Source organism: Amblyomma maculatum, chromosome 6 (assembly GCF_055883805.1).
Source record: "Amblyomma maculatum isolate TAMU_Amacu chromosome 6, ASM5588380v1, whole genome shotgun sequence".
Classification (NCBI taxonomy): Eukaryota; Metazoa; Arthropoda; class Arachnida; order Ixodida; family Ixodidae; genus Amblyomma; species Amblyomma maculatum.
Genome location: NC_139349.1, coordinates 66,523,327 through 66,529,712, shown reverse-complemented (window position 1 = coordinate 66,529,712; position 6,386 = coordinate 66,523,327).

The following is a 6,386-nucleotide window of genomic DNA, read 5'->3' as shown; positions in this document are numbered from 1 at the left end:
TGCATAACAGTGTGAATTCCCTACTTTAACCGGCCGGCTATGTTGAAAACGCAGTTGATGAGGGCGATGCAGATGACTCATGGGGAGAAGTACGTGACCAACGAATCCTAGTAGCCCTTGCGAAAGAAGCCACGTTTTTTTTTGTTACAGAGCTCGGATAGCGTGGGCCTTTCCTAAGCTTTATTTCCTCCATGAAGCTGCATAAGGGAGCCATCAGGGCACAGCAAGAAACTGAAGGGCCTTGCAATTTTAGGAGACGATTTCAGAGAGAGAGAGAAACCCTTTAATAGTGACGGTGAATTTATCCCGCGTTTAGAATTCGCTGGCATGCTACTATGCGTGGGAAAGGGAGTTTGGTAGAAAAATATGGAAGGAGAGCGGTAAAAAGAAATAAAAAAGGGAGAAGAGAAAATGCTGTCATTAAATGAGTACCAAGGTATATCGATGAGTAATGTTAGAACATGATATGATGTAGTGCATAGTGTTGGTTGACAAAGTTCACTGCGTGAGGAATGCATAAGGGTAATATACAAGGTGAAATTACAGATGATTTCATATCGTGGTGGAGAAACGTGTTGCTTGCCGTGTGGTTTGAATGCTACACTAAATGGAGCATTCAAGAGACAATTCATTGTATTAGAAGTGAACGATGTTGCAAATACTTTTGGCGAGGGCTGTACACAACACGCCAGAAGGCCACAAATTGCGCAAGCATTACCCACAGTAATCCTGCCTCGAAGTGCTTGTCACTGCAAGCGCCCCACAGTGCGTAGGCCTTTGTGCCCCCCAGCGCATTGTTTATGCAGCATTGCCAAGAATCTCTTTGCATTGCTCACCATCTCTGTGGACACAGAGACCTCCATTGAGACGACACCCAGTTACAAATAACTACAATAGTTGTAGATTACAAATATATATACATATATATATTCCCAAATGACCGTTGCGTAACATGAGGGTAGACTTTTCGCCGTCATTTTTTGAAAAAGAAAATAAGGTTCGACATGCATTGCGGTTTCTACGGTATGTTAAGGAACAGCTTGTAATAACTTCTGTCTTTAATTTCTTTGTTTTGAGGGGAAAAAAAAGACACTTTGCAGGCTGCTTCCAAGACTTCAGAGCATTTAATTCGCATTAAGTCGAATTTCCGCATCATTTCTTGCGACTACTGGCATTTGCTACGAGGTACTGACCACACGTCGCATTAAGTTAGAAGTTAAGCTAGCGAAACAATAAAGAAGGAACGACAGCTTTTATTTCAATATCCGGCGTCAACACGCGGTTCAAGCAATAATAAAAACTTGTGTGCTGTGCACGCTTTCTGCCAGCACTTCCTATTGAATTTTCATTTTGCATGCTGTGTTAGAGGATTACTGCCAGTTCATGAATACTGAATCGCAATTATGGCTGTACCGCACGCAATGGCTACACAAGGGCCTGCAGCGCGGAGTGGTGGCGTAGAGCCTAAAAACTGAGAATAAAAATATCGCGAAATATTAAATCTGTGTACCATACATGTAACACGAATTGCACCTATTTTTTACATAAAGCTCGAACCATTTTCTGCCTTTTTTTTTTTCTGTCATAAAAGGTTGCCATCACATGCAAGCTGAAAATGGTTAGTTTTAGCAAAGACGGATGACAGTTGAAAAATTGCTCTTGCGTCTCTTAAAATACTGTGAATGTTTACTTGCCCCTTTTACCACTTTCGACAGTTCTTTTAAAAAGGCGTGCTTGCGCACTTCTTTATGTAATGTTGTAGAGGATAAGTTATTAATTGAGCGACAGTCACTGACCCAAATATATTGTGAGCACTGTGTGGATCATCACCTCCGCCAGAAAGCCCCGCTCCGCCTGCTGGTTACAGGCCTTCAAGACGCCGTTCTCTTTCGCCTTTTCGCCGCTCAGCCTCGCCTCTCCGTCAAGCTTCTCTGACGACCCCCCGCCTGTCGGAAAACTGACCACTGCAGTTTTAGGAGGGAAAACTGCACTCTTCGGCCATCCCAAAAATCCTCCGGAACGTCCCTGGAATATTATTTTAGTGCGGGTTGAAGGATTATCTGTTGAAGCTTTGGTTGACACGGGCGCCGCTGTTTCTGTGATACACACTGACTTGTGCTCCCGCTTGCGAAAAGTGAAAACGCCTTATGATGGACCTGAACTCCGTGGAGCTAATGGTGCAATAATTCGGCCTTCTGCTAAGTGTACTGTGCGAGTTTTTGTTGACGGTGTCCGCCACCATGTACAATTTGCCGTGATGTCACCGTGCGCTCACCCAATTATTTTAGGCTGGGATTTTCTGTCTGCCGCATCAGCCAGCATTTCGTGTCGCGACAGGATCATTTACATGAACGAGAGCGATCCGTCTTCTGAACATCCCGAGCCCCGTTATCGCCTGCTTGCCGCTACTAACTCAGTGTTGCCCCCTGGATGCGAACAACTTGTCGCGCTTACTTCTGCTGACATTGATAACGGAGATGTGCTAATCGTGCCTTCTGATCGCCATCTGACCCGCGGAATCGCGCTACCACCAAGTCTTGTTCGGTTTGAGCATGGCACAGCGCTTGTCGCTGCTTCGAACACTTCCCCAGAGCCCATTGTGCTGACTAAAGGGACATGTTTTCCTTGTGTCCTGGACATTCACCCGGTGTCCCTCACCACCCTTACCGCCCCCTCTTCCTCACCAGCAGCTTCTTCCGATGCTTCTCTCTGTGTTCTCTTTGGCACCATCAATCCTGACCTTCCTGCGACTCACCGCCAAGCTTTGCAGGAATTACTTCGAAAACACCAAGCCTCCTTTGATGTCACTTCTCCGACCTTGGGCCGAACGTCTTCTGCACAGCACCGCATTATTACAGAAGGTACTTCTATTGTTAGCCGCCGCCCTTACCGTGTTTCCTTATCAGAACGTAAAATCATAGAAGATAATGTGAATGATATGCTCCGGCGAGACATTATTCGGCCATCAGCTAGCCCCTGGTCATCTCCGGTCGTCTTGGTCAAAAAAAAGGATGGGTCCGTGCGTTTTTGCGTTGATTACCGCGCACTTAACAAAGTCACTCGAAAAGATGTTTACCCTATGCCACGAATTGACGACTCCCTCGACTGTCTTCAGGGCGCCGAATATTTCTCCACTTTGGATTTGCGTTCCGGTTACTGGCAGATACCGATGCACGAAGCCGACAAAGAAAAAACAGCATTCGCTACTCCCGATGGGCTTTACGAATTCAATGTCATGCCTTTTGGACTTTGTAATGCCCCCGCTACGTTTGAGCGCATGATTGACACTGTTCTTAGAGGACTTAAGTGGAAAACATGCTTGTGCTACCTGGACGACATAGTTATTTTCTCTGCGACTTTTTCTGATCATTTATGCCGCCTTGATCAAGTATTAACGTGCCTGGCATCCGCCGGTCTCCAGCTGAACACAAAAAAGTGTAATTTCGCCAAGAAAGAAATCAAGATCCTGGGCCACCTCGTCAGCCGCGATGGCATTCGACCCGACCCTGACAAGCTTGCTGCAGTTTTGAACTTTGCACGCCCTCAGCGGACTAAGGAACTACGCAGTTTCCTTGGCCTGTCTTCGTACTTTCGCCGTTTCATTCGAAATTTCGCTACCATTGCTGCACCGCTAAACCGCCTCCTTACAGACCGTACTACTTTCAATTGGTCCGAAGAATGCGAAAAAGCTTTCCAAACCCCAAAGAATGCCCTCACTTCGGACCCTGTTCTCGCTCACTTCGACGACACTGCTGCCACCATTCTTCACACCGATGCCAGCAGCCTCGGTATCGGCGCCATACTTCTGCAACGTGATACCGCTTCTCGGGAAAAGGTAATTGCGTTTGCCAGTCGAACTCTAACACTAGCGGAACGCAACTACACCATCACTGAGCAAGAGTGCCTAGCCGTCGTTTGGGCAGTTCAGAAATTCCGCCCCTACCTCTACGGCCGCCATTTCACGATCGTTACCGATCACCACGCTCTGTGCTGGTTATCAACCCTCAAAAATTTGACTGGACGCCTGGGCCGTTGGATTCTGCGTTTGCAGGAGTACCACTTTGATGTCATATTCAAATCGGGACGCAAACATCGAGATGCCGATGCTCTTTCCCGCTGCCTGCTATCAGAATCGCCACCTAGTGCTTCCTCGAGCCTTCCTGCGTGCACCCTCGACGTCCCCATGTCGTCCAGAGCCCCAACCTTAACCTGTGCTACTCTTGCCGCTGCTCCAGATCGCTACGCCATTATTTCAAACCAGCGAGCAGATCCCTACTGTATTTCCCTAATCAACCTTCTCACCGGTGCTTCTCACCCTCCTACCGCTAGGATGCGCAGGCAACTCCAAAAGTTCAAACTTGACAACGGCGTGCTCTCCCGTTATATTTATTGCTCCGAAGGCACCCGTTGGGTCCCCGTTATTCCGAGAGCGCTTCGCACCCGTATCCTGGCGGCTTTCCACGATGATGCTACAGCCGGTCACTTAGGCTTTCATAAAACTTACCACCGCGTGAAAGCCCGTTTCTTCTGGCCAGGCCTCGCCTCAAGTGTGGCAAAATACGTCGCCTCTTGTCTGCCATGTCAGCGCCGCAAACGGCCCACTTCTCCTCCTGCTGGCCTACTACAGCCGCTACCTTGCCCTGCTACTCCTTTTGCCGTTGTTGGCATAGACTTATACGGGCCACTTCCATTGTCCGCACGAGGTAATCGCTGGATCGTCACCGCCGTCGACCACCTAACACGCTACGCTGAGACCGCTTCCCTGCCTAATGGCTCAGCACATGAGGTCGCGACCTTCTTTTTGGAATCGCTCGTACTGCGCCATGGGGCCCCTCAAGTGCTTCTCAGCGATCGTGGTCGGACATTTCTGTCGAAGATTGTAGCCGAAGTTATTGAAGCCTCAACCACACATCACAAATTGACCTCCAGCTATCACCCGCAGACCAATGGGTTGACTGAGCGGTTCCACCGCACGCTTTCTGACATGTTGTCTATGTATGTCGACCAGGACCACCGAAACTGGGACGTAATACTTCCTTTTGTTACGTTCGCCTACAATACGGCTGTACAGCGGACCACAGGTTACACCCCGTTTTTCCTCGTTTACGGCCGTTCTCCCGCTACCTTTCTTGACGCCTCTTTTCTTTCTACACATGCCAGTTCCTCATCCTCTCTTCCTGACCAGTTCCTTTCCCGAGTGGCCAAATCACGCCGGCTTGCTCGCGTCAACACGGAAGCTAGCCAGGAAGACCGCAAGTACCGCTATGATGCAACCCATCGCCAAGTTTCGTTCCGTCCCGGCGACGAGGTGTTACTTTGGACCCCATTACGCACTCCTGGCCTTTGTGACAAGTTACAGCACCGTTACATTGGTCCTTACACAGTTCTTGCAAAAACCTCCCCGGTCAACTATCGCGTCTCCCCTGTTTACCCTCCTCCGGACTGTCGTTACCGTGGCACTGAAGTTGTCCACGTTTCACGTATGAAACCTTTTGTTCGGCGCATTCCTGCGGACTAATTGCGGCCAGGCTGGCCGCTTGAACTGCGCGGGCGAAATAGTGTGAGCACTGTGTGGCGCTTCATCTTCCACACTGCTGAACGTGCTGCTTCATCTTCATCCTGCTCCCTCTTGTAGATACCCATCGTCATCGCGGAGTGTGTTTGGCTGCAGTGTGCGACCAAGGCTTCAGGTCTGTAATAAAGCCTGATTCCCCAAGTCCGACCTTCGCGTTACCTTACAATATTAACAAAATGAGACGTCATGCTAATCAATAGCGAGAGATCGCTAACATGCTTGGGAGTCGCAAAAATTGAAAAGTTTGAGTTCGCTCAATCCTTCCGGTACTCCTAAAGCCCCCTGTGGAATTCTTGGGTAAGTCAAGGCGTCCGCAGCCGAACCACCTGTGCGTTGAGCAAGTTGTCGCCGTATTCTCAAGTGCGAACGATCCAGTCATCATAATCATTGTTATAGTAAGCGCAAAATGAAATTGCGCGAGCATCAACTTTAGGAGCACCGATTCGGTGGCTCAGTATATGGTTAGGGCGTTCAACCGATGATCTGGAGGATGTGGATCCAATCCTGTCCACGACAGTTGCTTTTCGATGGAAGCGAAAGGCAAGGCACGCTTGTACAGACGGATTTCAGTGCACGTTAAGAAACAAGATGGTAGAAATTTCCGGAGCCCTCCACTACGGCGTTCCACATAGCGTGAATGGCTTTGGTGGTTTAAACCGCACAGAACAAACCAAACCGAACTAACATTTCTTAATGCACTCTGCAAGCTCGCCGTGAAACTGAGAGATTAAGCCTGTTGCAAAGCTTTGGGCGAGTAATTAATGCGGCTGTCCTAGCTTACAATCGTCCTGTTTTCCTGTTTTCTTTTTTT